This window comes from Melanostigma gelatinosum, assembly GCF_949748355.1.
Source record: "Melanostigma gelatinosum genome assembly, chromosome: 6".
Taxonomy (NCBI): Eukaryota; Metazoa; Chordata; class Actinopteri; order Perciformes; family Zoarcidae; genus Melanostigma; species Melanostigma gelatinosum.
The window spans coordinates 26,761,564-26,776,359 of NC_136639.1; the positions used below are offsets into that span (position 1 = coordinate 26,761,564).

The following is a 14,796-nucleotide window of genomic DNA, read 5'->3' on the forward strand; positions in this document are numbered from 1 at the left end:
TTTGGTCTGAGGACTACAAGTTTAAGAGTGAAAACAATCTATCAAGGATCTTGTGCATACAGATAAATATGTTGTGACCAGGCTGAACCAGGTCTGAAAAGTGAAGCCAGTGCGGAAGTGCCTTACACCTGCATTCTTTCTAATGGCCATCAGGGGGCGACTCCTCTGGTTGTATAGAAGTCTATGAGAAAATGACTCTACTTCTCTCTTGATTTATTCCCTCAGTAAACATTGTAAACATGAGTTTATGGTCTCAATCTCTAGTTTCAAGTCTTCTTCAATACAGCATGATGTTCATTTAGTACATTATGGTCCATTTAGAGTCAAACAGACCATAAAGCAGGGGATGCTTTAGGGCGGGGCTACCTTGTGATTGACAGTTTGCTACCATGGTGTTTCAACGTTCTGCGTGTTGTCCAGGTTGTCTCAGAACTTTAACCCTTTCACAGTGTGTTTTCAGTTCATGAAAGTTATTTGTAACATTTGTCGCCTAAAAATGTCTTATTCAGCATTCAGTGATGAGCACTGAATGCTCAAAATGGCCAAAATGCCAAAGACGAGGCTTCGAAAACCAGTCCACCAACCACATGGTGGTTTTTGGGACTCTTGATGAAATCTTTAACAATGTGACACCTTAAGGTTTAATCATATAAGTATGTGCTCAAGACCTAATCCCTCCAGATGTGATGTCCTACATTTATGCCGTTTTTCTCTGCACATCATGGACAACAATACTCTTTACCCACTTAACTGGTCTGTATTTGGCTCTCTATGTTGTGAGCCAAGTTGATCAAGCCACTGGTGACACAAGGTACGAAAGAAATATCGTGACTAGCTGAGAGAATACTGTTTCATCACCATACTAATCTGATATACATTTACTTCACCCACTCCTTTAGCATCTAGTATGCCGTACTTGTACAAACTACGATAAAACGTGCTGGTATATGCTCGAAAGAGGTAGAGGCATACATCTGCAAAGCGATCAATTCGTAAAATCCTACAGAACTGATCTAACAGCCTGCCTTCAGTTGTGCGTAATACACCGACCAATAGGAACACTGAGCTATGCCCACCCTGGCGTTCTGCGCCTCCTGCAGTTCCAGCAACCTCTGGGCTCGGGCGAAGTGGTCCATCTTCTCGAAGGCCTTGATCTTCCCCAGGAAGGACCTCAAGGACGGATCGTCCACGGGGCTGTCCCTCGCCGCCTCCTGCTGCTGCTGCTGCTTACAGGCTGCCAAGGTTGCACCGGGCAGAGCCGCAGGCGAGCGAACTGCAGCTTCCGCCGCGGTCCCGCAACCGCCGGGCTTGGGCGCGGCGGGGGGTTGGAGCGCTCCCGGGGGCCACAGTTTGCCGCAGGGGCTGAAGTGGTGAGCCGGCGACGGGGCCAAGGAAGCGGCGGAAGAACGGGAGATGAGGGGGGGAGGGTCGTTGTTGCTGCTGCTGGCGGGGCTGCTGCTGGAGGGGGAGTCGTAACTTCGGCTGGAGCTGGGGGGCGGAGGGTGGTGGTGACGGTGGTGATGGTGCGGGTTGGCGGAGCCCGTCACGAGGATCGGATCGTCCCTCAGAGACAGTTTGACCTGACCAAGAAGGGGAAGCGTTAGAGCCAGAACAGATGGTGGACCTCACAGTCCTTTTATAATAAGCAAAACCATGGAACAGAAACTAAGGAGAAACTCCTTAATGCAGCCACTGTGCTCCATACCGAGTCTATAATCTCTGAAACAACTACAACCACCTCAGCTTTGATGGCTCTCTCTGGGTTTACTGCAGCAGGTAGTCCCTCTGAGGGCTAAAATCTGCATTTTTTGAGATTTGTCAGACTAAATTGGGTTGTTTATCCAAACTGTTTCCCTTGATTTTGATGAAAGTCAAGGCTGAAGGGATTATTTAGCCCAGTAATCCCAGTAACACCTCAGGGTCTCCTAGGATGAACCGCAAAACTAAGCATAAAAGAACAGTCCGTCTTCCCTTAACCTGGAAAAAATGTCTGAAACGAACGAACGGAGAGAAGAATTAGCTGCCTCTGTTGGTGCTAGTGAGATGGCAAGGCTGGATGTTAGTGCAGTAAAGCTTAGTTTATACTTGCCATAGTGAAGTTGGCACGAGGCTTGGTCACGCACATCTGAATTGTTGTAACTTGACACGCGCACGATCATGTGGCACAAATAGTTCACTGATAAAAACACAGTTTACGTGTCAAGGTATTATAAGAAGAAGATCAATTCACTTTTAAATGCTTTAGAAACTGGTGCTCTAAGATTGGTGAAGTCACGATGACTACGTCCACTTCTTATTTACAGTCTATGTGTTTAACTTAACGTAACGGCAGCAAGTTTGCTTATCAGGCGAAGGAAGAGGCAGCCCCCCGGGATCAGACCCCCCTGGGGTTTGCGCTGAGCAAACTTTGCCAACTGAAGGTCCCTCCGTCTCCCGGAACACAATGGAAAAATCCCATAAACAAAGTACTAAAGCGTACACAGGCCCTGTACCTTCATCGTGATTAAAAAGACTTCTTCTTCCTCTCATGTTGGACTGAGGGCAGAGTGGATGCTACAGTGACTCACTATCGCCTCTGGAGGTACAAGTGGTATTACAAGCCAGGACGGGCCGAGGCTAGCTGGTTAGCATGATTATATCAGCAGATATTACTGTAACCAGAATTATTATTATTATTATCGACAGTCTGTCGATAATGTTCATTCAGTTTTTGAACTAAAATCCTGGCCAGAGCTTACATATTGCACCACTTTCAAGCTAATTTGGGAAATTTGAGCAAAATGAAATGTGATTGATGTTACTAGAAAAAGGGTTGGTTTCTAAACTTAAGTTTTCATTCCAACCGAACAGCAGCTCCTCAACAACGTTCACTCTTTACTTTGAAAAGAGATAAATACTTATTGATACCAGCTGCTGGGTGTTGTTGGAATGAAAACCTCGAACACAGCTTAAGGTCGAACACCACTGCTATAGACATGCCCACCACGATGTACCAATAACTGAGGGGAATTCTGGGTACCCATCTGGTCCAATGAGCTGACGGCGGAGGACTCAGAACCGCAGCGAGAGTGGTTCCTCCACACCAGGCCGTTCCTCAAAGGGAAGGCCAGTTTACTCCTTTCAGTGGAGGTAAAGAGCTGCCGGAGTTGCTGTATGTCGTTATACTTACTGTACAGACGCAGTGTTTCCAGAGGCAGGTGGATTGTTACTGTACAGATGTACTGCATGGGTCGCTCACCTTGCTGTCTGCTAAGAACACAGGTGGAGGGCTGGACCTGTTGAGGACTTCACGGCTGCTGATTTTCCTCATGCGACTCCTGATGTCTGGACTGTACCTGCGCAAGATCTACACACACACACACACACACACACACACACACACTAGGGTTGGGTGAGCTTTGTATACTGTACCTTGATATCTTTTCACCTCCTTTAAGAAAAACAAATGTAAAACATTTGTCCCATGAGCCCTAGAAGGGAAACTTGTCTTGACTGAATTTAAGTTTTGATTTTCCAAAAACAAACTTCCACCCTTGTTGAACTGGTTTGTCTACTCTAGACAATATCTACACTGTATGTTTTGGGCTGTTTCTGTCCCCCTCAACATGTTTGTGCAAAACATTCGATTGCAAATGTGTACCAATTTACCTGGCAGCTCAGATGGGATCATGTAAAAATAGGTTTCATTTGGTTCGAGTAAGGAAGCCCTGAGACGCACGCAAATGACAAAAAAAAAATCTGGTGATCCATTTTCTAATTCTGATCTAAAATGTTCTCTCTTCTTCGTTCTGACTGAAGAACAGGTGAAAATAAGATTTAGCTCAGATAATCTTTCTAAATTCCTTTTTGTTAGGTGGCAAAAACAAGGAAATAATCTTGAACAAACTTTTGAAAACCTATTAAAAACTATTTTTCACACTTAGTTGACAGAATAAGAAAGATTATTCTGACCTTTTTTCATCCGTTCTTTATTCACAAACAGGAGAGAAAACAAGTTAAATCAGACTTTGAAGGTGAATCATTTTCAATAATTTTCTCACTCGCCTCTCAGGGATTCCGCAGTTTATTATTTTTGTGAACAGAATAACTTCTGGTTCTTTATTATGTGTTGCTGAAGTACCTCATGTTATGGTAAACTATACAACAGCTGTAATCTCCTGTCTGCACTACAGATGGCAGCACTGCACTGAGAGTGAAACTGTGTTAAACAAAGCGGCCATCTACAACAAATACATAGCATAATATAGCACTTAGCACTTACGCCAAACAGTTCAGTGGCGTTCAAGTTTTTGTTTGCACCTGCCTTTATTAAAAAGACCACAACTTCATATCTTGCACTGTTTATTGTTTAATTCAATTTAGCCTTTTTCTATTTTTTTTCATGACTTTAAAATCCTATTTATATATTTGTTGATATTGTGGCTTTTATGTCTTATGTAGCTGTTGAAAGGTGCTTCACTAAAGGACGTTTGCAGTACTTGACATGAGGTTTACTACAGTACATTAATGATTCCTTCTACTCCACCTTTCAGAGGGAAACTGTCCTCCGTTACATTTATCCGACTGACATTGTGACTTACTTTGCAGATTTTCATATTTTGCACACACAGCAAGTCACTTTTTGTGTTGGTAGTGCAACATCACAAATGTCTTCTAGGACGATTGCAGCTTTAATTTCGTGCGAGTCACTGCGCGTCAGCCGTCTCGATGACGCCAGTGTTTGTGCCATTTATAACATCTGTAAACACCTCTGCTTTTAGACGGGGTGAGATGACACCAGTTGGTTTCAAACAGGGCTGGGCGGTATGGCCTAAAATCGATACCACGGTATCATTTCAAAGCACAGACGGTAGCGGTGTATATCAAGGTAGAACACCGGTATGACACCTGCACGGCAAAATGTCAACCTTCCCAAAGTCAATGTAGACCGTCAAACATTCAAAATGTCATCTTTTACTTTGTTGTTGTCATCTGTAGTTATCTGCAGAAAACACACAATCTAAATGAATACAAAATAAAGATTTGATTTGTATTTGAAACTTCCTCAGATTAAAAAGACTAATCTAGTGTTAGGAAGGTAAATAGATCATAATTGTCTCTCTAAAATCTATTTCATGTTGCTGTGAAAACGACTTGATTCATTAAAGTCACACCAAAAAACGACATCATACAAGATTATATTGGAACACATCACGATAATAAGTACACATTATTACTGAGTATAGTGATTATACTTACTGTCCACTACTGCCCAGAGGTCAGTATAAACATATCAATGAACTATTTTCAGTAGCATGGAAGTCACTCCCTGAATAAATCAAAGCTTGTGTGTGTGTGTGTGTGTGTGTGTGTGTGTGTGTGTGTGTGTGTGTGTGTGTGTGTGTGTGTGTGTGTGTGTGTGTGTGTGTGTGTGTGCGTGCGTGACTCTGACCTCCTCGGCCGTGACGGGCTCCGATGAGCGGCTGATGGCGGAGATGTGCACCATCTCCACGTCGGGCTCGTTGTCGGTGTACGCGCCGCCCTCGTCGGCGGTGTCGTCGAGGTCGGAGGTCAGCCGGCTGTCCATGCTCAGGTAGTCGGCGGACATGGCGGACAGGAAGGACAGGCGCTCCACGTCCTGGCAGTCCAGATCACTCTCTACTCCCTCCGGCTAGAAGAGACACATGATGGATCTTGGGTAGGAAGGAAGGATGGACAGACGGATAGCACAAGAACAAGAGAGAAGAGAGAAAGACAAACAGAGCCGAGCTGTAGAGCACTACTGGCAGGAAGTAGGAAGACACAGTGAGCATGCTCAGAGCGCACGCACGGGTGGCTGCTATCAAGGCTACCGGAGGATAGAAGGGCAGTCCGTCCACTACAGACTATAATACAAGGATAAGGACTAAAACTAATGCGCTCATTAATACAAAAGGGTGGAATAACAGAAACACACAAAGAAAGCAGAGTGTAAGCCATCCAGTCCCATTATAATGGAGACAACAGCAGACATCTCGACAGCTGATATACCAAAGAATAGGCAGCTCACATCAAAACGATGTAGTTGATAAATAGCGTTACGGGTGGATAAATATGTATTTTTGTATTTTGGGGTGAACTGTCCCTTTAAAGCACTTCTGCACTGGCTTCATGTTGTAAAAGCAGTGTCACGTGTCCTCCAGACTTTTTAAAGCTGAAGGGAACGGTGGCCAAAACCTAGAAAGAACAAACGCCTTCACACTTGAAGCTGGCACTTTCAAGGCCTCATCTTTTGATTCGTTTTCCAGTTCATTGATGTTGGTTTTGCAGCTCAGAAAAGTTTTAAGGGGTGAATTAAAGAGTTATTTTGTATTAAAGTTACCAACTGCAGCTTTAAAGCCTCCATGTGTGGAATTCAAAAAACAAATTAGTATCTCCAGCGGGGCAGACAGTAATAGGCCGGATGTAACATCCAGATTGCGACAATTTTCTCTTGAGAAAAAAATATGTCAATACATCAGGATAAGTTAAAAATTAAAAGATGCTTTAGTTACATTGAAAATGTTTCACATGTAGGATTCAATTCCCTGGTTATCCCTGACTGAAGCCTGTGAAATCAACGTGTGTGTGTGTGTGTGTGTGTATTTACCTTGCCGTCAGAAACCCACACAGCCTGCAGCTGCTGCTCTCTGATGGAGTCTTTGACGCCGCCGTACCAAGCATCGTTGGCCGAGTTCAGATCAATGGTGGCTGGATGAGAAAGCCATCAAACCTCAGCATACACACTCAAAGGAACAGCAAATATGTATATTAGTGTGTATCACAGCCGGACTGAATGTCCGTACATGCACGTGGACCGTACCGGTGAATAGGTGCGAGCAGGTCTTCCTCAGTTTGACGGCCTGTTCGTAGAGCTTGCGGGCGCTGCGGTTGGAGTTGGGGACGATCCTCTGTCTCATGGCCTTGATGCCGTGCTTGCTGTCTGGGTTGAAGAAGATGACGATGGGGTACCACTGGGTGTAGTTCAGGGTGTCCACCGCCTTGGGCGTCACGTCCAGCAGGGCGTGCTTGTCCTGAGTGGCGTGGGGAACGGAGACACGAGGTAATGGTGAAACAAATCTGCCGACGTGTTTTTGGTGCGAAGGCTATATTACAAAAAGGAGTTTTCTCTTTTTAAGGACACATGATGCAATCATCAGTCAGGTGAACAGATGACCGTCCTCGTGCAAATGAAAAGTTGAATTCAAAAGTCCAAAAATATTCCTGCATAACTTAGTCAAGTCACTATCTTTATGACTCTTCTCTGCATGTACTCCTGTTACATTAGCCAGCAGTCGTCATGTTTCCGTTCAATTGTCAAGCCAATTTTGAGGAAACTTTCTAAATGTGGCACAAAAAGGAAATGCATCCATCAACTAGCCAATAAACTCGGCTACACAAAGCGTAGTTTCGTCAGAAGTTGGGGGTATAAGCTACGCTTTACGCGGGAAGTGTAAGTTCAGACCCAATGGTCTGAAATATATATATAATATATTATATTGACAGCCCATTGTCATAAAAACAACCGGCAAATTGTTCCAAAGGCCCATTGTTCAGAAAGAAACACACTGTCCCTGCACCAAACAGAAGCACATGGCTTATTATTATGGAGAATGATGTCAATGGGCCTTCCCCATTTCTTTCTTCTTGAACTAAAACCCATCTGTGAGAGAAAAATGAAGAGAGGTCCTCATGACTTTCATTCAATTGGGCAACTTTCAATTAGTATTGGCCACGTTTCATGCTGTCGGAGAGAAGAACACAAACCAATGTAATGATTCAAATGCACGAGCAAGGGCAGCTGACAGCTGATCAGTCATACAAGTTAAACGTTCGCTGCTTCAGAACTTTTTAGCGTGAATGTGCAACAGCAGACATCTTTAATATCTCACTGAAGCAGCTTGCTGTTCCCACAGGCCTCCAGGCTGCCGCCGTCATCACACTTCCCAAGAGGTCAACTGTATCCTGCTAAACTCGCCTATCTATGTTGTCATGAAGTGCTTCGAGCGGTTAGTACCACCTCAAAGCCAGCCTCCCCACCTTATTACACCCAAATATTGCCATATCTTTCTCCCTCCATACTTCCCCGTCCCACCCGGAGAAGAAAACTCATGCCAGGATATGATTGGAATCATAATGACCAAAACTTGAACTTCATCGTGAGGGTGTCAAAGTCTAACATCAACATCTGTAGTAGATACTCTTTTATCTTAGACTATGGAGATAAAGACACATTTTGCTTTTTTTTTATAAATAAAAGACCTGAATGAGAAAGATGATTTCCACCAGCTACAGCAGCAGCAGCAGCAGCAGCTAGCCTGGAGGTTATACTGCCAAAGAGAGCTATATCCCTGATCCTTCATTGTAAATTATTCAATGTGCTTTCCTCAACCGCATCAATATCTTTTACAAACCAAGTGCTTGGAGCACAAGTAGTCTGGCTTCAAGTATACCGTGCATGCGCCAGGACATATCAAATCAAAGACACTGCATGATTGGGTCATGCTTAGATCAGCTAAAAGGAACTTCCTTCACTTCCTTTTCATAATGCTTTTATCACAGCTGCTGCTGCTGGGATCTTGGATCAGTATACTATCTGTCTTTCTTACTCTCAGTAATAAATGTTCCGAATGGGAGAGGGGAGGGGCTGAGGTTCTACCTGGAACCATTTGCCTCTGAAGGGGCCTTTTTTTTAAAGGAAGGGTTTTTCAAGGTTTTTTTGGACGGTCTCTTGCAAAAACTATCTTGAGACTTATAACAGAAAATACAATAAATGTGCTTACTAACTAACTGTTGACCTCAGAGGTTGGTTCTGGTAAATTGCAGGTAGTTTTACATTCTAAAGCTACAATTTTAGGGATACAGATTGATACAGAAAAATCAATCAAAGAATTCATGTCCAAACAACTCAAACTATCCGCAGAGACCGTCAACAACATCACATTCCACCGCGTACACCGTCTGGGACCAAGGAACAACAACAACCGACCACGGCCAATCATCAAACAAAAAGATCAGGTCAGGCAACAAGGCAGGCAGCTCAAAGGAACGGACGACGGACTCAACGATCAATATCCAAAAGAAATCATGCAACGACGCAAAGTTTTGTTTCCAATCCGTAAAAACATGATGAAAGAAGGAAAGAAAGCAATAATATCACTGGACAAATTATATATAGATGGACAATTGTACCGCGATAAGGACGTCACCCCCTGGCTTTTCTAGACTCCCCCGCTCTCTCTCTCTCTCTCTCTCTCTCTCTCTCTCTCTCTCTCTCTCTCTCTCTCTCTCTCTCTCTCTCTCTCTCTCTCTCTCTCTCTCTCTCTCTCTCTCTCTCTCTCTCTCTCTCTCTCTCTCTCTCTCTCTACGGCTCCGCATACACACACACACATTCACATATGATAAACCCCCCTCCGTAGTTTAGGTATGCCCCTTCTCTTTTCTCCGCATTTGCACTGTTTCGATTATTATACTGCATAGTATTGCACCTACGTCTCAGTGTGCCAGACAGTATGAAACCCTATCTGGTTCAGTCTATATTAACCCAATCAACATGTCATCTATCAAATTCTTAACCTGGAATATCCGTGGAATTGGTTCTCAGGCAAAAAAAATAAAAGTTTTGAATCATCTGGCTAAACTGCAAGCAGATATATGCTTATTACAAGAAACACACCTCTCAGAATCAGATCACAACAAATTTAAAACACCACAATTCACTCACTCATTCATTCACTCACATTTATTTGGAACAGTTACCCTACATAAACCTATCACTAGATGGCGCTTCAATACATCTCTTCTCAAAGACCCTCAGTTTGATAGTCTTATTAAAAAAGAGTGGGCGTCCTTCTTAGAAATAAATGATTCCCCAGAGTCATCACCAACCCTTCTGTGGGAAACATGGAAAGCAGTTTTTAGAGGAATAATCATCTCATTCTCTGTTTACAAAAAAAAGAAAGAAAAACAACAAGAAGCTGAACTGGAACAACAAATCAACCGACAAGAAACCATTAATGCAAGTAACCCAACAATGGAAACCCAGAACGAATTAAGAAAGTACAAATTCCAAATAAATGAAATTATAAATAATAAAACTCAATTCCTCATACACAGACTTAGACAAGAAAATGTTCACCATAGCAATACATCCGGTAAATATCTGGCAAATCAAATTAAACGAAATAAAGAAAAAACAACAATCTCAATCATCAAGGACTCTGCAGGGAAGCCCACAAATTCACCCGATGAAATAAATAAAATCTTCAGAAGGTTTTATGCCAATCTATATTCATCTAAAAATAACCCAAATCAAGAAGACATCAATTCATTTCTCAACAGCATTGATTTACCACAGCTTAACAAAGAACAAATCAACATACTTGACTCCATTAACACAGGACAAACTTTTTACTGCTCTCAATCTTATGCCCAATAACAAAGCACCAGGTCCCGATGGCTTCCCAGCTGAGTTCTATCAACACTTCTGGTTCATTCTAGCTCCACTCTTTAACAAAATGATAACTGAAATAAAACAGCCAGTATATCACTCCTCCTCAAACCAAACAAATATCCAACTCTTCCTTTCAGTTACCGTCCCATTTCTCTTCTCAATGTAGACATTAAAATCATCACTAAGGCATTAACTCACAGATTAGACAAAGTCACTCCATCCATAATTCATCCAGATCAAACCGGCTTTATCAAAGGTAGACATTCATCCACCAACACACGCAGACTGTTTAATTTAATCAATTACTCATTACAACAAACTGGTACCATCATAGCCTCCTTGGATGCAGAAAAAGCCTTCGACAGAGTAAACTGGACATTTCTCACAAGCACATTACAAAGATTTGGCTTTGGGGAATCATTTATTAACTGGGTTAAAATTCTGTATACTTCACTGTCAGCCACTGTCACCACTAATGGACAAACCTCACAAAGCTTCACACTGCACAGGGGGACGAGGCAAGGATGCCCACTCTCTCCCTCACTTTGCACCATTTTCATTGAACCGTTAGCTGCAGCTATTCGTCAGAACATCTACATAAAAGGAATTCAAACACTCAACACTCATCACAAGATCAGTCTCTATGCAGATGATGTATTGCTCTTCCTACTAAACCCCTACTCATCACTACAGGAAACTATTAAAGTCATGGAAGCATTCTCTAATATCTCCGACTACTCCATTAACTGGAGTAAATCATCCATCCTTCCATTAGACAGTAACAGTTGGGATGGGGCAGCCCATACACCACCTATCCCTTTCTGCACAGGTGCCATCATGTATTTGGGAATACATATTTCCCCCAGGCTGTCAGAGCTGTTCACACTCAACTTCACTCCATTACTGAAAACAATAAACGACGACCTCCTCCGCTGGATGAATCTACCATTATCACTCATGGGCAGAATAGCTACAGTTAAAATGACAATACTTCCTAAAATAAATTACCTATTCACAATGATACCATCTCAACCCAGCCACTCCTGGTTCAAGTCGCTTGACTCAATCATTCCTCAATTCTACTGGAAAAATAAAACACCAAGAATTAAACTGGCCACTCTACAAAAACCAAAAACACAAGGAGGACTTGAAGCTCCACATTTGTTTTCACTACTCTCTAGCAAATAAACTTCAGTACATTCTTAAATGGATCCACCCAGCCAATCAGACAACACATGGTTAGATATAGAACAGACAGTTTGTAAGGACATTCAGATTTCTGACTTACCATTTTTAAGCCAATCTATCAAACGCCATCCTTGTTTCAATATACTAACAACAGCAGAAACTCTGACAGCCTGGTGGAAATTCCACAAAATCTTAAATACCTTCAAATTGTACTCCCATATGGAACAATCCTGATTTTCTAAGTCACAAGACACCTCTAAATCTCCACACATGGTCCGCTAAAGGCATCCCTCATCTGAAACACATCTTCAATAACAACACCATGGTTTCATTCCCTCACTTGGTTCAGAAGTACGGCATCAGGAGCAATCAATTTTTGGAATATCTGCAACTCAAATCATCCGTTCAATCCAAACTTAACATCAAGGCCACTAACCTAGAATTACCCCCCTCAACCTCAGAATTAATTAATATCCCCTCTTCAAAAAAGTTAATCTCAAAAATATGTAGAATAATATCACAGTCTGACAAAACATCATCCATACCATCAAGAAAATGGGAATCAGACCTATCCATCACTCCTGATGCTGATTTCTGGAACCAAATCTGCAATAACATCGACTTCATGACTAAAAATGCCAATTTACAACTAATACAGTATAAAATACTTCACAGAATTCATTACACCGGGCAAAAAATGTTTCAAATGGGATTCACGTCAGATATCTGTCCACATTGCACTCAAAACAGCCCGGATAGCTTTGTTCACGCCACCTGGCACTGCACACCAGTTCATCACTTTTGGGAAGAAATAACTGAGTCACTGTCTGTCTTCCTGGGCTGCCTCGTCCCTTTATCCCCTTCACTGTGCTTACTAGGAGACATCTCAACAATACATCTGAGTAAAACAAACCGCAAATTACTCCTTGTGGCCCTAACTATCGCCAAGAAAACGATCCTCATGAACTGGAAATCAAGGAATAACACACACATCGCACACTGGAGAAACTTAATGATAGAGTATATTTCAATGGAAAATCTAACCTCATCCATCATATACAATACAACAGAACACCATTCCACCTGGTCATCCCTCACCATGTTTCTGCAAACGTGACACCACCCATTCTATTAATATTGAAATATGTATAGTATATATACCGGTGTATTTATATATTTTTTGTGTATTGTTTTACTATTGTTTTCTGTTTTGTTTTTCTTGCCGGACAACCAATTGAAACCCACGTACATGCATACATGAACATCCATATGCACACATACTTACCTGTTTTTAATTTTTAAATTTTTTTTTTTTTTGGTTTGGTTTTTTTAATTATTATTATTATATATATATATATATTTTTTTTTTCCTCCATCTCAAAAGGCTCAAGGACATTCTCACACACACACACACACACACTGACTATATGATATTTGCTGGCTTTTATCCCACTGTGCTTGTCATCCTCTTGTTGTTATGTCTATGTATTGTCTTAATATTGTCTTGCGTCTTTCAATAAAAAAAAAGAAAAAAAAGAAAAGAAAAAAAAGGGATACAGATTGATCAAATGTAATAGCTCTTTCCCCCAAAATGAATATATTGGACATGACATAGACTGAAATGTGTGTGTGCGTGCGTGCGTGCATGTGTGTGTGTGTGAGAGAGTGAGCACCTGCTCGATGATTTGTCGGATGGTGTTCAGGCGAACCACTCCCGAGGACTTCTCAGATCCGGCGTCTTTCGGCTCAGTTTCTAACATAAGAACACAGAAACAGTGGAGAGGCTCTTTAGAAGCAGCAGCGGGACATCTATTCACTGGGTAAGGAAGACCTTCACACACAATCACATGAACAGAAAGAGACTCACTGGCAACAACAAACAGGTCGGGCATCTCGGAGGCCAGTTTCTCATTGGCAGCGTCGGCGATGGGGCCGAACAGCACTACGGGACGCCGGAAACCAGCTGTAACGACATGCTGTCAGTGTCAGTGTTAAATGAAACAGTTCTCTCTGGTGGACAAACTATATAGTGGAGACATGTTAAATTATGAAACACTTTGAAATTGTATTGTACATGTCTTGTTACTTACAGACCAACATAGTTGCCGATAGAACATATCTGTGATTGGCTAAATTCAGATGATAATATTAGCCATGCAAATATGTGTTTTAATTCGTTTTTTAATTATGGAGGATAGATGAGTTCCAAACTAAAAGTAGACGGTTTTGGTTGTGAGCATGCTCAACATTAATACATGCTGGTTTGGTGGCTATGTGGACACTTTCTTAAGAATATAACGGGCTGAATCCCTTTGAGTAGACAACCATGTCCATTCTTTAAGCAAGTAGTCAAAAAGGACAGGAAAACGATGATGGTTGAGCCTATGTTGCAGCATACAACCCACTTGCGTGATCTATGGTCCCTATTTCTAGATCTCAAAAGTTTTTTCAGTCAGAGCCTGGGGGGAAAAAATGATTCAGAGGCTGTCTCACATCTGAAATCGGAGACTTTAAACCGTTCACAGCCTCCAGAGTGTCTACGCACTCCAAATAGAGACAAATGAATCGGTCCTACTCAGTCTTTCTTACACCAAAACGAGAGCACCAAACTAAATGTGAGATTGCAGGTGTTTTTGAAAAAATAACTCGATGACAAATCACGTATACAACTTCTGTATTTTCAATCTTCGCCACGCTTAAACCTGAGTGGAGACGATCCGGTCGGTTCTGTGTGTGTTTCTCTTTCTGTCTGTCTGTCCACAGCTCATCTTGCAGACTACTGATCCAATCAGTCTAATGTTTTTTGGTGCACACTCATCACTGTATGCTCAAGGAGCTCTCGTGGTTGCAGTGATGCACACTTTTTGAAATAATTATTTTATTGACCGTGTTATGTCGTCATTGACTCTTGATTCCTCGCTGCTCTCAACCGGCCGGTAGCGTCCGCAAGAGATCAACAACCGCTTCAGTAGCAAAAGGCTTTTTTCAGCAATCGAAAAACAAACAAGCCTTACCTAGTCTGTCGCAGGCTTGAATTCTAACATCCCCAGAAAAGTTTGGTGTCATTTTGAACCGAAGCAACTGCAGATTAATTCCATACCCCATATGTTATGGTCCACTAATGTAAGGCTCGTTAAAGATGAAGATTGAGATTCAAC

General features: G+C 42.2%; 1 pseudogene across 1 annotated transcript in view; it reads right to left on the reverse strand.

The window, feature by feature from the left end:
* Positions 1 to 14,796, reverse strand: part of LOC306778322 (tight junction protein 2-like) — a 67,083-nt pseudogene that overhangs the window by 5,684 nt on the left and 46,603 nt on the right. The window contains exons 14-20 of the transcript XR_013773159.1: positions 13,506 to 13,601; positions 13,312 to 13,391; positions 6,821 to 7,031; positions 6,608 to 6,708; positions 5,432 to 5,650; positions 3,239 to 3,346; positions 1,077 to 1,580 (exon numbers count right to left, since the gene is read on the reverse strand). The product of XR_013773159.1 is annotated as a tight junction protein 2-like (transcript). The remainder of the gene's footprint in view (positions 1 to 1,076; positions 1,581 to 3,238; positions 3,347 to 5,431; positions 5,651 to 6,607; positions 6,709 to 6,820; positions 7,032 to 13,311; positions 13,392 to 13,505; positions 13,602 to 14,796) is intronic.